We start from the raw sequence: 17,835 nt of genomic DNA, 5'->3' as shown, positions 1-17,835 counted from the left end.
GCTGCATGGAGAGCCTGCAAGGGGGTGGTGTTCTCACCATTCCACAAAAGGGGAGCCTGAGGTTTGGCAAGCCTAATAACATGCCCAATATCACACAGCTAGTAAGTGAGGGAGGGAAGCCTCAACCAAGGTTCATCTGATCCAGAGCCTGTAATCTTCACCACTATGCTACCCTGCCTCTACTAGCCCACCCAGATTCTGTCTGTCTCCAAATCCCAGAAGACATAGACCTAGCTTTTACTCTGTGTTTCTGGTAACATCTTCAGCATTTACCCCTAACAGCAATTGGAGGATGGAAAGGACTGGTTTGCCATCTCTCCAGGGGCTGAACCATTGGGAAAGAGGATTGGATTGATCTTCATCTAGGTTACGCCCAGATCAGTCATACCAATTATCAAAATATAGAAAACTGAATTGTTAAAATATTTCTATGCCAGTTGGTAAATAACTACTGTCCTCAAGCCCACCAAAGCTTCATTCTGATTGGCTGGTGTCCAAGCCATACTAATGGATATTGAATATTACCCTAGAGGGGAAAAGAAAAGTTTTTCACTCTACCAGGATTGAACATATATGTATAATACTACTTTGAGCTACTGATGGTTCCATAAAATAATAGTCATTTTCTATGACATTAGTGAGACAACTTGTGTGAAAGCACAGAGCATACTGCCTACCACATAGCAGGTGTTCACTAAACATTAACTCCACTTTAATCTAAGTTATGTTGCTAAATCGCTCCCTTGAGGGGAAGTTTGGAGCCCAGAAATTCCCAGAGTTGATAGAATTGACACATTCTTTTAAGAGGCAACAGTAGAGCCATTTTCATTTATGTCCCGAAGTGGAGATATGAATTAGATGTGGCTAGAATTGGAGCAATTGCCTGGCCATCAGAACCACTGGACCTGAATGGGTACTAGCTGATAGGCAAAAGCAAAGTGAAATAGGAAAGAGATTTGTGCCAAAAGCAAAAGCCAAAGTACTCCCACAAGCCCTCCCCATGGATGGATATTGGCTACTAACATTTACTGAGAGTTTTGTCCTCTTTGAATCCTCACACCCACTATAGGCAGAGTGATAGTATTCCCATTTCTTTTTTATGTTTGCAAACTGAAGTTTAGAAAGTGTAGTAATGTGCCCAAAGTCACACAGGTATCAAGACATGGAGTCAAAAATCCCACCAATACCATCTCCTTCTAAGGCAGTTAGTCTGACCCCTCCACTGCATACCCAGGTATCCCCTATATACACTACTGTGGTTTGTTTTAACAGACCCTTTACAAGGAGATCACAAAAGTAATGATCCAAATATTCACATATTCCAAATTGGACACGTTTTTAATAGAATCCACCCACAAGCCAGAGAGGCCAGCAAGGTCTGTAATGATGGGAAAAAAGTATAATGAGATGCAAAGAATAAAGCATGCACACCTACAGCTGCCAAGGGAAACAAGGAAAGGTCTTGGGCTGACAGGACCAGTGATAACCAAAGGCCTTTCTCTGCCTCAAGTGCTTCCACTGTGGGTGGAGAATTGGGTGGTGCCAAACATATGCTTTGCCATCAGTGGCAGCCCTGAATGAGGAGGCTTGCCCTTGGTGTAGAAGGGAGCTGTGAGCAATGAGGCAGGTGAATGCTCATGGTGAGGCTGGTAGCCAGATCAATACAGTAGGAGCCCATATCCCTAGACTCTGTGTGTTTTCAATCAGCATCAACATAGAGGGGATGGCCTAAGATGCACACCCCAGAAGGAACTGCAGCCTGGAGTTTGTCTATATGCTCACCCAGCATATCTGGGTTGTCCAACCTTTGCTAATGTGTGGATGCGTGTGTGTGTGTGTGTCTCGGTTTTCATAGTGCTCTCTCACACACGATGGCTTTTTAATTGGATGAGGATTTTGAAGACATTATGGTAATCCGGGTCACAGGAGTTGAGACTTCATTATCAGATGAAAGAATGAGATTCCTTTTCCTTTTCTTTCTCCTTCACTAGAATTAGCTGCTTTCTAACTAGTTCTCCCTGTCTTCAAGCTGGACCACTGTGTTCAAACTTGAATCCACTTCCTAAGATGCTTCATAAACACAGATCTATGTTTGCAGCATGCTGCTGCCTGCTATAATCTGTCCAGAGACGGATCATGTTCTGAGCATAGCAAAGTGGCCAAATAATCTTAGGGAAGTGCTGCAAACCAGACCTCTATGTGTTTCACAAAGCACAGGAGAGACCTATTTTCCTGTGTTTTTTGGGGTCTCCTCAATAAATTGGACTACAGAAATGTACTTAGCCCTCTTTAAATATCTGCTAAAATCTTATACTACATCTTGTAGAGCAAGGTTTGGAAAAGGTCTGCCTAAAAGATAATATCCAAATTCTGTAACTTGATCTTCAAAACCTTCCAAAATTTTGACCTGACATTCTTTTCCAATAGTGGCAAGAGTTCAGGGCCAAAAATCAGAAAAATCCAAGTTCAGATCACAATGCTGGCATTTAATTGCATTTGACCTTCACTTAATTACTCCTCCATTCTATGCCACAGGATCCTCATCTATAAATGGCAATGATTGCACCTACCCTGAAGGGTTATATAAAGGATTATAATGAGATCATGTATGTAAAACCATAGTAGAATACCGAGTCTGTAGAAAAGAACGCAATGAATGGAATTTCTATTGTTATAATTATCCTATAAAGTCCCTTTGCCAACCTGCTGTGACTCACTCCAAACAATCTACTTGCCTTTTTCCAAATATTGTGCTACAGTGTCCAAATTTCTAAGCACTTCCACATAGAAGGCCTCTCTCTCTTCCCCATCTCCATGAATCAAAACCCCTTTCCATTATTCATAGCACAAGCAAATGGCAATCACATATTCAGCTTCCCTGCTGTGTGAATCAGTAGAGGCCTTTTTCATTCATTTCACACCTAGTTTCTGTATCTATGAGGGCAACTTAATCCCCCCAACCAGTGTGGCTTTTAGGTCTATGCCTGCCTTGTAAAGCAGTGAAATGGGCTTACACCTTGTAGCCAGACAGCCTTGAACCCCATTTCCCCAGAAGGATGGCCCTGTGATGTCCGATAAGTGTGTTCCTTATCTATATATTCAAATGAGGGTTCTGGATTAAATTGCTACAAAGACTTAGGAAGACAACACATGAAGTATCTAGTGCTAGCATTAATTCATGTTCCCTTCTCTCAACATCTACTTTACCTTCATTATGCAATTATGTACATAAACCAGCACATGTTAGGGGTATAAGGAAAAGTGAACTGACTGGTCAAACAGCCTTGATAAATTGATAGTATCTTTTAAATCAACATTGATGGTCATATCTTCTTACCTAGTGTCTAATTTACATTGCTTTGATCCCAAAAAGAGTAAGACCATTACTGAGAATGTAGTTACCTGGCTTTCCTCTAAAACTGCTACAGAATCAAAGAGCCCTCATCATAACACAAGCAGTGAAATAACTGCCCAGGATGTTGAATACATATGAAGACTTTTTAGTGGTTTTCATCACCAGAAAAACATCACTGCTATAAGATATAACTTACTATGAGCATCACTGGTAGTGAAAGCCTGCATTTTGTGGTCCTGGCTCTACCTGTGACTTCTTATGAGATCCTGAGCAATAAAGTCTTGCCCTCTGAGGGACTCAATTTCCCTTTCAGCAAGTGAGAATACTGGAGGGAAAGATGACAAAACTCTCTGCCAATTCTAAAGTCATGGGAAAACTGTAGGCTCTTTTTCTAATGCTTCAAGTCTTAGATACGTGTTAATTATCTCCCAGTGTGGTGTTTGCTATGTTACTTTAGGAGCATCACACTGAGAGAATCAGATCAGTTGTGTTGCCTTACATCACAAAGAACCACACTGGACCACTGGCTCAGCCCAGATCTGCCTGTGTGATGTGGGTCACAGCAGCAGGAAGCTTTCTCTGAACATGCTGGGAAGTCAAGAGGGAAGGTAAAAAGAGAAGGTTTCCCCTTTTTACTTATCTGGTGCCTTTGTCTTGGTTCTGGTTCACTTGGAGCCAATAAATTAATCCCCTGGGGTGACAAAAATGATTAGGGTTTTTGTTTTATGGTTTGACCACGTGGTAATCTGTAGAGGAATGGTGGAAATCTAGTCATTAATGGGTAAGAGATGACAGATTATCTGATTTGTTGGTCTGTTAGACTAACTTCTGTTAAGTTCTGGTCAATTAAGAACTTCATGTTCATAGGGAAGGAGATTAACTCTTTGAAATCTGGGCCAGCAAAGTCTTGTGTCTCATATTTACTTTTAACTTCTGGCTAAAGCTGTAGAACTAAAGCTACAAACTCTCTATATAACCATAACTGAGAAAGGCCTTGGCATCTCGCTGTAAGAATGTGAAATGGTTTCCTACTTCTGGAGAATACTGATAAATTAGATTGTTTCTTAATTTAAAAGATCACTCCTCTGACTTGTTTATAAACATAAATAATCATATAAGTGAAATATTCCTAAAAATTCCACCAAATTATAACACGGAATTTCTTTTTTTTTTAACACGGAATTTCTGATACTTTAATGTATTACACATGAAAAATATCCTGCTTACACAAATTATTAGCTCAGAAACATTCTGAGGATGTAAGCTCACATTATGGTCAATTTTGGCAAATCACATTACTTCAAGAAAAGCCAGCTATGTCTTTTCTTTGATTTATCAGTGTTAAGTATAATACAATAGTACATTTCATCTTACTTGGATTTATTTTTGCAAGAAAAAAATCTTAAGTTTCCTAAATTTATACAGGGTTGCCAACCAAGTAAGCTACCATTACACCCAATGATGTTTAAGATGATAAAAAATGTAAATTTGTGTTCAACTAAATTGAGTCATTATCTTACAAAGTTTTCATATCTACAGTAATTATATTTTATATTGAACCAGTTTGGACATAATTTCCAATATCTTTAGATGAATTAAAACTTCAGAAAAATATCAAACTGGGCTAATTAAAAGATAGTTCTTATATACCTAGATATTATCTAAAATAGAATAGTGAGACATTATTACAAAGTATAACAAAGTTTATGTACTTTTGTTTGTTTTTATATGCTATACCGTTATATCTTCAGGTCATGTTAATAAATAAATTCATCTTAATGTGTAAAAATGATGTCTGTGGCTAAATAAAATTGTATTATGTGTATCACAAGCTTTGTTAGTCTGCTAAATGTTCATATATGACAGACAGCTCTCAATTATCTATCCCCCATTTTCTCTGTAAAATAGAAGTTAGTTACTTTAGTTACAAGGCATAATTAAAATGGACTGTTGAGACTATATTAGAAACCATCATGAGAAGTGCTTCTGTGCTTTCATTTTTCAAACAAGTCTATTCCAGAATATGAAACAGAGAAAGTGAAAGACAAAATATGGAAAGTGAATTCTATTTGCCTTCGTTTATAATACCTGAATCTGAAGAGAAGCCATGAAAACTGTTAACATTTTGGCAAACCTGTCTCGTTTTGAAGGGTTAACTTCCTTGGTTTATTGACCAATGTGTTTATCTACAATATAAAAGAATATTCTATACCATTTGTGCAATCTACCTAGATAGCAAAGATTCTTTGTCTTATCAGAATAATTTTTGTGTTTCTGTCTGTGCTTTATGTTTAATTTATTATTTCCTTGATTATTTAAAAAAAGGTTCATGACTTGTGAAACAGCTAAAATGCTTAATAAGTCTATTATTTTAAAATATTTATTAGCCACTTTTAGAAATAGATAGCCCATTATTGTTTTTCAGGCACCCAATGATCCTAACTTACATAAGTATCCAATTCTTCTCTGGGAACTCATTAGATTTTGCCTTTCCTAGGTTAGATACTAATTTAGAAAAAATAAAATGCTTAGGGTATTTTCTAGACCTATCTTTGACAATTTCCAATTGGCCAGTAAAAAATTACAAAGGTTTGTTCTTTAACCTTACAAAAAGACAGATGCTGAAAATAATTAGGTTTGGTGTGAAGCCTATTCCTTGATTGGATTAACTATTGTGGAAGATACATTTTGAAGAGTTGTCAGATGAGGAAGGCTGCCAGCCTTCCCTGCCTGAGACAAGTTCCTGCCTCTCACACAGAGGACCCCTGACATGGCACTACCCTCTAGTCTACACAACAGTAAAAGTGGCCTGGTCTCCCTCTTCCATCTTAGTTTCTACAGGGTGAGAGGATGTACGCATCCAAAGGATTTGGGGAAGGTAAAAGTTCAGTAATTGAAGGGAATACAGAGAAGCTTCTCTTGAATGCTTTTCCTCCTCCCCATGCTCACAAGACCACCACCTTCCAGATGTTTCCTTCTACAGTTGACCCTTGAACTGCACAGGTCCACTTATAGATGCATTTTTTTCCAATAAATACAATACAGTATTACAAATGTATTTTCTCTTCCTTATAACTTTCTTAACATTTTCTCTAGCCTATTTTATTTTAAGAATATATTATATAATACATGTAACATACATAAACTATGTGTTAATCAACTGTGTTATTGGTAAGGCTTCTAGTAAACAATAGGCTATTTGTAATTATGTTTTGTGGGAGTCAAAGTTATATGCAGATTTTCAACTTTGTGGGAGGTCAGCACCTCTACTCTCTTCATTGTTCAAGGGTCAACTGTATGTGTAATGAGAATGACCTTTAGAAATCACAGAGAAGCAGAACCACTTAAGTACATAGGTGAATGGGTGGTGGGTGGGTGGATGGGAGGTGGATGAGTGGGTGGATGGATGGATGGAGGGGTGGATGGATGGATGGGGAGATAAATGGGTGGATGGGTGGCTGGGTGGGTGGATGGATGGATGGATAGGGCTGCTACAGGAGGAATTTGGTCTTATACAACTGTAAGTCCCTATAGGATGTTGTCTTCCTATCTGATGCTGCACTTAACGTCCTCAGGGTAGGCAATTGGGAAGGGAAGATGGTTGTAATGTGAGGGAGAAAATGGAAAAGCTGGAACTCACAGGATGGACTAAAACCTATGTCAACTCGGATGAACAGGTGTCCTGAAGAAGCTGACTTTAGGGCATGGGGAAAATACAGCTGGTTTTGCATACCACAGGAAACTGGATTTCTCAGGTCCTCTCTACCACATTTTCCAGGACATTTTTCTCTCTTTGTAGTTAGTACTTAAATTTATCTAGGTGTTCTATCAAGTAGGCATCCCCCTACTCAGCCTGAAGGAATCAGCGCACAAGGACCTACACCTCTCACTTCCTCTCTGACTGTTCTCTCCTCCCCTCAGCCTGTGGAGTTGTTATGGAGTCTGTGTTTACAGAAGAGAAAGAGCTGCTTGGCAAACAGCCTTCCAAAATTTTCCCACTGCACTATTGGGCAGTGGCTCCTTAATCTTTAAAACCAACTATATGATATCTTTTCCTCTGGCTCTGCTATGGTCATCACCTTGCAGGAAAGTGGGCTCACATCTGACTGCTGGGGTTAAGAGGCAAAGAGCAGATGAGGAAAGGTGAAAACACCAAAAAGACCTTGAGGAGCAAGTGGGGAGATTCAGAGTGGAGAGGGATTCACTGGTGAATGCTCCAGAATTTTTCCCACCACCTAAAGACTCAAAATCAAGGACTTCCTGGGCAATAATTTCAACAAATTCTTTATTCCTTTCCAATAAAGAAGCAAACCTACTGCACACACTGCTTATGAAGCCACTGAGACCACCATCTATGTGTCTTAGTATGATCCCCACCCAATAAAATCCTGCTAAATGACATAAAGAAAATGATGTTGGTGATAATAAAAACCAAAGCCATGGTAGAAAGCTACCACCTACCTCCCACTAGCTGAGTTCATCTGGCACCCATAGGTAGAAACCCAGAAGCATGAAGACAGGAAGGACAGTTTGAGGATACACTGCTCTACCATCATATTGCAATTGGTAGGACCAATTCAATTGGCTGATATGGGCTACATTCTTGGTGGTTTTTGAGAGAAGGCATCTACCCATCTAATCCAGCTTCCTAGTCTGCTGCTAGCAAATTGCTTGCCATTCCTAGACTCCTTGCAGCCTTTTGAGATGAGTTTTCAAACCTAATTAAGCTTAGCATTATCATTGTTTTTATCACATTAAGTTCCCACTTGGCCCTCAGCAGCAGAGACCACAAAGTCAGCACTGCATCTTTAAACAGAAACAACAGATTTTGGTTCAATTAAAAATTCATTAAAATGCAAATTAGTTTGTAAATTTTTTTCCCTCCTTCTGATGATTCCTCAACATGGCTTTTTAATCATAGCTGGCTCTGAAAAAGAGGTGAACCTGTAGCTAGGAAGGAATAGAGAGGGAGAGCCAAAACTCTGGAGCCCCTCTCACTGCTGTAGGATGAAGGATTCTCTGAGAGCCTTACCCCTCTCTTCAACCTTCTATCACCCATTTGCTCCCCAGAGGGGACTGGTTTCATCTTCACTGTCCCTCTGTGCTTAACTGATAAATGCAATCATTTTTCTGATCTCCAGCTTACTGAACAATGTTATCTTAAGGGAAATACCAGGATAAAATGAATAATTAACCTTATCCACCTACATTTCCTGGCTGTACTATAATATTTTGGTAATGCTTTCAGGGAGCTTTCTCCACTAACAGTGTAGGGAAGTTTGACTTAGGGCTCTGTGATGATTTAAAATGACAACTAAGCCCCCAAGTGCTTAGCCAAGTAACCAAGTAGTGTTTTTTGACCAAAACCTTCAAAATCATAGTGAAACATCTAAAAACTAATAGCAATGTCTACTATACACGAGACCTACAAGGCATTACCTGCACTTTCTCACCAATCTATCCAGAAACCTTAATGAGCTCCCTATTTCTTATACCCAGCATAGGAATGGAGAAACTGAGGCTCAGAGATCCTAGGGGTACTTGCCCAAGGCCACATTATTAGAAAGCATTAGTCAAGACTTGACCTCATGTCCCTTGGATCCCAATTACCATTACACTAAACCCATGATCCTTTGTTTCCATTTTCACAGAATCTGTCCAGCTTATTGTTTTGCTGATTGACCAGCTGTTACATTCAATTGATCCTAAGACAGGTTGGATGTGTACAGGATGCTGGCTTTCAAGAAGACAATGCTGCGCTGCCTCAGACACCAAGAAAAATATTCTCAACATTCTGTATGCTGTGGGAAGCAGGCAACTCCTGCAAGTTCATTAGATGCCCCTAATTGCTAAGAACACATTCAGGAAGTATGGTAAATGCAACTTAATTGAGAACTAATTAACTTGTTATAGTTATCTCGTTACATGCCAATTAAATGTCTAAATATTCTTTTCTTCTCAGATAAAAGAATAAAAAAAAAAAAAAAAAGAAAATCGGTGAAGAACCTGGATTCCCAAATGAGAGAAGTCAGGTAGTAGGGCCTGGGTATGTATCAACCCCACAGGGGCAGCAGTGGAGGCTCCTGGTCCAGAAAAAGTCAAGCTCATTAACACTATTTTAAAGGAAGATGTTCAAAGGCAGTGGGCAGATTTTGACTTTGAGAATTCTCCATTAAATCTGGTGTGAAATGGGATTTGGCCTCAAAGGTCCCAAAAGACAGGACCTGGTAAGGGCTGTTCCTACCACCCGGCTGCTGTCTAGCTATTTAAGGTTTGGGCTTCTTATCCATTTGTTTGCCTAATCTGCCCTTTTCCATGAAAATCCAAGGAGACCTTCCCCATAGCTGCATGCTGTTATCAGGAGCATATTGCCAGGGCAGGGCTCAGTTTCAGCTCAGCTCCCAAGCAATCATTTGCTCTTAATCTGTTTTCAATGGCAATGTCATTTAAACATCTCCTCTGTAGAGTTTCCAGAAACTCTAACAAAGAGAATCAGCAGCAGCGGAGGAGCGGAGAGGTGCCTACCCAGAGGGCTGGGAGAAGTCTGTTCACAGAGCTCTACCTTCAGCCCGGATGGTTTTTTTTCTAAATTACATCCATTTAAATCATGGAGAAAAGCAAATTCTGCTTTTTTTTTTTTTTTTTCCTCCTGTCAGAATCTCATATCAATATCCGGTCCTGGCAAAGAAGGGAGGCAGATCCTGTTCTCATCGGCTGGCCCCTGTCGGAGCTGATGGGCAGTGGGTTTGGGCTGCCTTATTGAGATCGGCTGGCGTCCCATGACGATAGGGCGTATCTGGTTCTCCATCTTAATGAAAAGCAGTCAAGGCTGCTCCGAAACGTTCGCCCTGACTCCCTCGACCTCTCCAGTTTGACAATTAGTGCCTGTTCCAGAGCTTTCTGGCTCCCCATCTTGCTGAAGAATGTCCCAACCGCATCATCCCCAGGGTTTTCCCATTCTTCCTTTCTCACAGCCAGTGTTTATTCTCTCTTCTGGGGGTTTCTGGTGCTGACACAACTTGCCGCATTCTAGAGAGAAATTCCAATGCTGAAGGCCCATTCTCTCAGGGGAGCTCCTCACCCAGTCTGCCCCTAGGTTGGACCTCCAGCCCCACAGTCCAGGTGCAAAAGATCCTGATGGCACTCCTTAGTTCTGGCCTTTGAGAAGACAATAACAGAAGAATTCACTGAAAACAATGAGCCCACCCTACAGAATGAAAAATGATAATCCACTTATTATATAGTCCATTTAAGCTGTGGTACAAACAGCAAACTATAACACAGTGAGATCCTGATATGAATTTCCAGTTTATTTTCATGACAAAACGAGGGCAAACTCTCCTCCCCCGCTTGGTATTACTAGAAGCTTGCTTGCCATCTGATTTATCTGGGTTTTTGAAATTTATGATTGCCTCTGTTTGGCTCCTTTGCTTCCACTGAGTCTCCAACTCCGTTCTTGTTCTACTTCAGTCTGCGCTGGGACGTGGCTTCTTTGTGTGCAGCCCTGGCTTGCTTCTCTTTGCAGAAAACACTCAATCTCTGCTTATGCATTTGTTCAAAGTTCACTTTAAGTACAGAGTATTTATCAACTGTATTGCTCTGCAAAGTGCCTGCCGCTGGTTACTCATTACGGGGAATGGCTTCGCTTCCTATTTTGCATGGCCCTGCAGCTTGCTGTCTGTGTCTCTCTCATTTGAGTGCTCTGTTTTCTTTGGCCAGCTGCCTCTGTGCTCAGCCTGCAACCTGATGATCCCGGCATATTTCAAACTCTACTCCTGGAGGGTGGGGAAGGTAACTACCAGTGTGGGACAGACTACTCTAAAAGAGCTCTTCCATTGCATGGCAACACGGTGACTTGGTATCAAAATTCTCCTGGTAGAAGCAGCACCCTGGTAACAGAGGTTTAATGGAAGCTGTGGGGACGGAGGTAAAGGTGGGGGCCGCAGAGAGGGGTGGTTTCTGCCAGAGAATGGTTCTCTGAATCCGAGCCGCCCATTGCAATCCCCTGAAGCACATTTGAAAATTCTGACACCTCCATCCCACCCCAGAGAGACTGACTGAATTACTGGAGAAGAGGAGAACCTGGACCTGGTTGTTGATTGTTTCAAATTCCTCAGGTGAGACTGAGAACAACCAGACTGCAAGTTTGAGTCAAATCAGAGTCAGCAAGAAGCCCAGCTTCACATTCGGGGGGAGCAAGGCTCAACCTCATGTCCAAAAAGCTAGCAAAATGATTGGAGTCCACAATGCAAAGCCAAGAGTTTGAAGCGGGGCACAAATGAAGCACAGGATAAAAAAAAAAGCCAACCAGACGAGAGCCACAAGGACCTACAGCAGCTTCTACAAGAGCTGTGGCCTGGTGGGACCCACAGCTCAGCCTCAGAGGCCAGCCAAAGTGTCTGGAGACCCACTGGGTCAGCTTGGCTTAATGTCTGAGGCAGGACCCATGGGGAGGTCTGTGACTTCTTATACACACCTCTAAGGCCCCATTCTGCCTATGGTAGCTAAGGATTGAACCCACTTCATGACATTGCTACACCGATTATAATGACAAATACAATGGCGTAAAGGCATAGAGTGTTAGAGCCCCAAGAAATAACGTAGTCTGACCTCCTCCATTACATCAAAATGAGATCAGAGCCTGTTTCTCCTCCCCAGGTTCTCCATTATAAAGACTTAAAAGACTCAAGTCAGATGTTCATAGAGACAAGAACAAATGGCTTAGAATATTAATAAGAAAATTTCAGTTATCATCAACTCTGCTATTTATAGGGTAGTGAGAAATGGGAGAGAAACCCTAAATCAGTCTTTTCTGAACATTGTTGTGTTTGAAAAGTGCCCTAGGGGAGAGTGTGTTAAAAATGTAAAGTCCTGGGCCCACTGCAGAGACTCTGATTCAGTAAGTCTGGGCAGGTGTCCAAGAATCTGCATTCTTAACATGTTAGATGCCTTACTACCTCAGGGATTTCTGGTGTATGTGGTTCCAGAGCCAGGTTCTAAGAGATTCCAGCTCAAGCAATGATATCATCACCTATTCCCAAACAGAAAAGCAATATCCCAAACGGGCAGTCATCAGTCATGGTTGTACATTACAGTCACCTAGGCAGCATTTTGAAAAACGTTAATGCCTGAGCCCCAACTCAAACCAATTAAATCAGAATCTTTGAGGGCTGAGGCCTTGTATTAGTCAGACATTGCTATAATGATGCTGTGGAACAAACATCTCAAAATTCAGTGGCTTAAAACAACAGACATTTATTTCTCTCTTGAAGGTCTATGGCTGGATTGGAGTTGGTGTACCTAAGCTGGGCTCGGCTGGGCAAACCCTACAGAGTGCAGGTTGCATTCAGGTCAGCTCTAAGTATATTTCATTGTCTTTAGACCAGTGGCTACCTAGGATATGCTCTCATGACAGGTCATTGGAATACAAGAGACAAGCAAAACAAAGCACACTTAAAGTTTCTGCTCATATCATGTCCAGTAATATCCCATTGGCCAAAGCAAGTCCTATGTACAAACCTGCTATCAATAGGATGGGAAAAAATATTCCGCTCAATGGTCCAAACTATCACAGGGCCCCATCCCGGACTGATTAAATAACAATTTCTGGGTTAGGGTATGGGCGATGAAAATGTCTCCTAAAATGTGCAGCTGGGTTGGATTCTTCCTTCTAAAGGATGATTCAGGTCCCAGGCCAACCCACAGATAGGCAGGTAACCCTGAATGAAGGAATTACAGGGCTATGTAATTGGAATAAAACATGGTAAGTAGCACCATGGCAATATAATTGTTAATAATAGAGAAAATAATAAAAATCAAGCCAAGTACATTATTTGTCCATGTCCCCCTTCATATATTTGGATGTAGTGCTCTGCACTCTGAGCCTTACACAGCCTGTTTTACCAATTGTTGTCCACATGCCATGCTTTCAATTCCCCTCACCATCTGACCTCACTCTTCTCCGAATTTACTCTATATATGTGTACCCCTTAAATCCTGGATGCCCCCTCCCACAATATCCCACAGTGCTTCTACTCTGGCCTTGATACAGAGATAAATTAGATAGCCTCTCCCCTCATCTTAAGACCAAATTCCTATTAATTCAGCTCAAGTGAGACCAGCAAGGAGGGGGCATCACCCACCAACCCAGCTCAAGTACAGCAAAGCTGGCTCACTGTCAAGACCAATTTCTCAGCCAGTTGCCCTCCCTTTGGGGTCTATGCCCAGCTCTGCCTCTGACTCCCTGAGTTTCATTGGATAAGTCATTTCCTCCCAGCTTGAGCCCAGCTTCCTCATCTGGAAAAAGGGATGTCTGGAGATAGCCATGCCCTTACTACTCTAAACTTGAGTATGGGCTTATGCATGCATGAGAGTGGTCTTCAGAAAACAATGTGGAGATCATTCCTCCAACTGCCTTTATTCTAAGCAATGAGGCCATCTGTGGCCTGGCCCTACCTCTCACCCTGTGCTTGTCTCCTCTCTCCCCATGCTTTACCATTGACCCATCGTATTGGCCTCCTGGATATCCCTAGAATATACCTCATTCTTCACCTCTCACCAGCCTTTATGACTGCTATTTCCTCTGCCCGGAACACTCTTACACCAACCATCCTGATTTGCCTAAAATTGTCCCACTTTTAGCACTGAAGTTCCTGCTTCCCAGGAAATGCCTCAGTCTCTGGCAAATAAGAGGCCTGGCCACCCTACTGTCCTAAATATTCATGTGGATGGCTTTTTCATATACATCAGGCTCTGTTCCAGTGTTACATCTTTAGAGAAGACTTTGTAGACTACCATTATAAAATGATCCACCTAACTTCTTTTCACTTTCTTTTTAGAGAGAGAAAAAACATGTATAAGCAGGGGGTGGGGGGAGGGGGGCAGAGGGAGAGAGACAATCTTAAGCAGGCTCCACACTGAGCATGGAGCCTGATGCAGGGCTTGATCTCATGACCCTGAGATCATGACCTGAGCCAAAATCAAGAGTCATATACTTAACTGACTGAGCCACTGAGTCACCTAGGCATCTCTTTTTTCACTTTTTTTTTTATCACTTACCATATGCTGAACTTGACTGATATTTACTTATTGTCTGTCTCCTTCTTCTATATGGAGATCAGAGGGCTAGTCTTATCCCCTATTTAGAAGAAAGTCTAGTGCATAGAAGACATTCTGTAAGTATTTTCTGTTGGAGTTATTTTAGGTAAACTGAATTGCTGTCTTTTCTTCTCCAATCACAGACTAGAGTCCAGGAACATTGCTTTCAATACCACACTGTCCTGGAACATTTTAGGAAGTCCTTGGGTCCCAAGAACTTGGACCTTTGCTCACATCACTATTTGCTTAACAACAGAATAAGCTGCCCAGAGATGCAATAGTCTAGGCAGCAAAGAGAACTCCATTAGCTCTTTAAGCCTGCAGCAAAGTTTCATGGAGAAACATGGGACCTGCTAAGCACAAATTCAAAGAGGAGAGGGATGGTATGCCCACGAATTGGAGAGTAGCTCAGGATCATGCATCTACTCTTTAATCGTAATGAACGTGGCAACCAGGTATAAAGTGCCAACCCTCAAGGTATTTTTCCTCATTGCATCCTCATTCCTCTATAAAAGTTAGATGACATTACTTCACTTTAGAAATGAGGTAACCAAGGAACAGTGAGAGCAAGTAATTCACATCAACTGGTAAGTGGCAGCAGATATTTGAAGAAAAGTCTGTCTGACACTAGAGCCTTTTGTCTTCTCTCAAGACCAAGTTGTTCCTTATTTCACTAGCTATGCAGAAACTTAAAACTATAGTAGGATGTTTCCATAACAACTTGGAAATTACCATGTTGTAATGTCTCATTAAAAAAAAAGTAGGGTACAAACATGTATGTATGCTTTCTTAACATTTACCACATTTTTAAAAATTGTACATAGGAAAAAGCTTTAATCTAAACCAAAACGATAAAGTGGTTGTGCTGAGTAGCGGATTTTTAAGTAATGTTTAAAATAGTTTCCAAATACATGGTACTTTTACGCTTTTTAAAAATCTATGTTGTTATTCAAAGGGAAAACCATACCTCGTTTACCTGTGATGAGGTGGGAGGAGAGCTCTGGAGATGTCTGATAGGGAACTTCATTTAGTTCTTCAGTGGCTGGAGGGCAAGAGGAGACTAGAGAATGAAAGTAATTTTTTAAGCAAGGAGTTGGACATGGAACAGAGAAAGGTTGGTGGGACTGGGCAGTGTTTTGGTTGGTATCAAAACTAAGGCGGGGTCTCACCGACAAAGGCCAAAGACTCCTGTGGTCTGACCACCCTGAGTTAGTGCACCCAGGATGAGGCCACTAGCAGGGAAGGGCCTTGAACCAAGATTATTTCAGAAAGAAGGTAGAGAATGATGCACAGCCCACCTTTCACTCACAGGAGAAAATATCAAGCATGATTTCCTTTTGTCTTAGGTATTTTGGATCTGATAAGTTCCCTGAGAAGCTCTCAATATGGCTCAGCTTTACATGCTCTGATGAAATGTATGCTCGACCATGAACAAGCTTTGTATGCACTTTCAACTCAGTCTATTTTTCAAAGGCGAAAATTAGAGAATAGTGAAAGAAGGACTTCTCTGTAAGGGTAAATTTTATTGTTTAGGATTTTTAAATAATTTCTATGAAATAGAGTTTTTTAAAAAAGATTTTATTTATTTATTCATGAGACAGAGAGAGAGAGAGAGAGAGAGGCAGAGAGACAGGCAGAGGGAGAAGCAGGCTCCATGCAGGGAGCCCGACGTGGGACTCGATCCCGGGTCTCCAGGACCACAACCTGGGCTGAAGGCAGCACTAAACCACTGAGCCACCCAGGGTTGCCCTGAAAATAGAGCTTTATACAACCCAGAACCATATATGATAGATGGATTTCTATGGATGGTGGAATCACTGATTATAGAGTCCTTTCTTTCAAAGGAAGCAAATTAAATGTCTCCTTTTGAACAGCATCCTTATGACAAGTTTAAAGACCAAAAAATATCCCAAGAATATTACAGATTTCTCAGGACAGTTTACATGTGCTTTGTCCTAAATTATTTTATCATTATTGTGTGATATGTTAGCAGAATGGCATAGTAGAATCATGGATCATCCCAGAGAGGTGGCAGGGTACACTGGGATGAATATGGCTGCTCCAGTCAGAAAGACAAGGATTAAAACCCAGTGTCACAGTCAGCTCAGACTTCCATAACAAAATACCATAGACTGGGTGGCTTCCACAACAGACGTTTATTTTCTCACAGTCCTGAAAGCTGGAAGTCCCGATCAAGGTGCCAGCATGATCGAGTTCTGGTCAGAACTCTCTTCCTCATTTGCAGACCAGCCACCTTCTTGCTGTGTCCTCACATGCAGGAAAGAAAGAGCAAGTTCTCTGATGTCACTTCTTATAAGAGTGATAAGCCCATCAGGAAGGTCCCTATCCTCATGATTTCATCCTAACTTAATTATCTCCCAATGGCCTCATTGCCAAGTACCATTTTTATTGAGGGTTGGGGCTTCAACATAGGAATTTGGGGGAGATACAAACATTCATTCCATAGTACTCAGGCTCACCACTCACTAGCAAGGGGTTCTTGGGCAGGCTAGTAACCTTTCTGAGTCTCAATTTTGTCACCTGCAAAACTGGGAAAGTTGGACAGCTCTCCAAGTTAAATGACAACCTCAACATAGTTCATGGCACATAGAAAGCATCCCACATATGTTATTGGTGCAGAATACTTTTTTCATAGACAGAAGCACCATCTACGCAGGTAATAAGGGCAGAACTGCTTCTGTTCAGGCAGCCCTTCCATCTGAGTCTCACTTCCCTCTGGAAACAACACTAAGACCCAGGGCTTCAAAGGACATCATTTCAAAACTACTCATCTGGCACAAGTCCACCACATCTGCTGGGTGGTGAACCCACCCTCACTTCCAGGGTTCTAAATATAAAACACATATTCATGTGAAGACACTGTCATAGTTCAGGCAAGCCTAGACTCCTGTGGCCACATCCACACTCTCAAAACAGGTCTGTACCACCAACACCCTATATTCTCTCTTCGATGTCTGTACTATGCCTCCCTCTCCAACCATGCACTTAGAGAGATTCTCACCCCCTTTCAACTTGTGTTTAATGCCCCACACACACAGAAAAGGAAGAGGAATCCAAAAGATTTATTTATTTCACATTCCAGTTTTAAAAATTTGGAACAGCACAGTGTGTGTATGTACCATGGGTCTCAGTGTAGACAAACTTACTAGATTTAGGAGTCTTATTTTCTCTTAAGGAGTTGTACAGCAGGTTAAAAAGTGTATGATTCATAAGTTTTGCATATATTAGTATCATTTCTATGCTGCTGAATGCATAATTCTGACTCACATTTCCCACTGAACCTATAAGGAAAAGGATTTATTTTATCCTTTCATTTTATTCATTACTTTTCCTTTCAGTGTTTCCCTAGGATGTGTCATGGG

This window comes from Vulpes lagopus, chromosome 4 (genome assembly GCF_018345385.1).
Source record: "Vulpes lagopus strain Blue_001 chromosome 4, ASM1834538v1, whole genome shotgun sequence".
Classification (NCBI taxonomy): domain Eukaryota; kingdom Metazoa; phylum Chordata; class Mammalia; order Carnivora; family Canidae; genus Vulpes; species Vulpes lagopus.
This window is presented reverse-complemented; position numbering follows the sequence as displayed.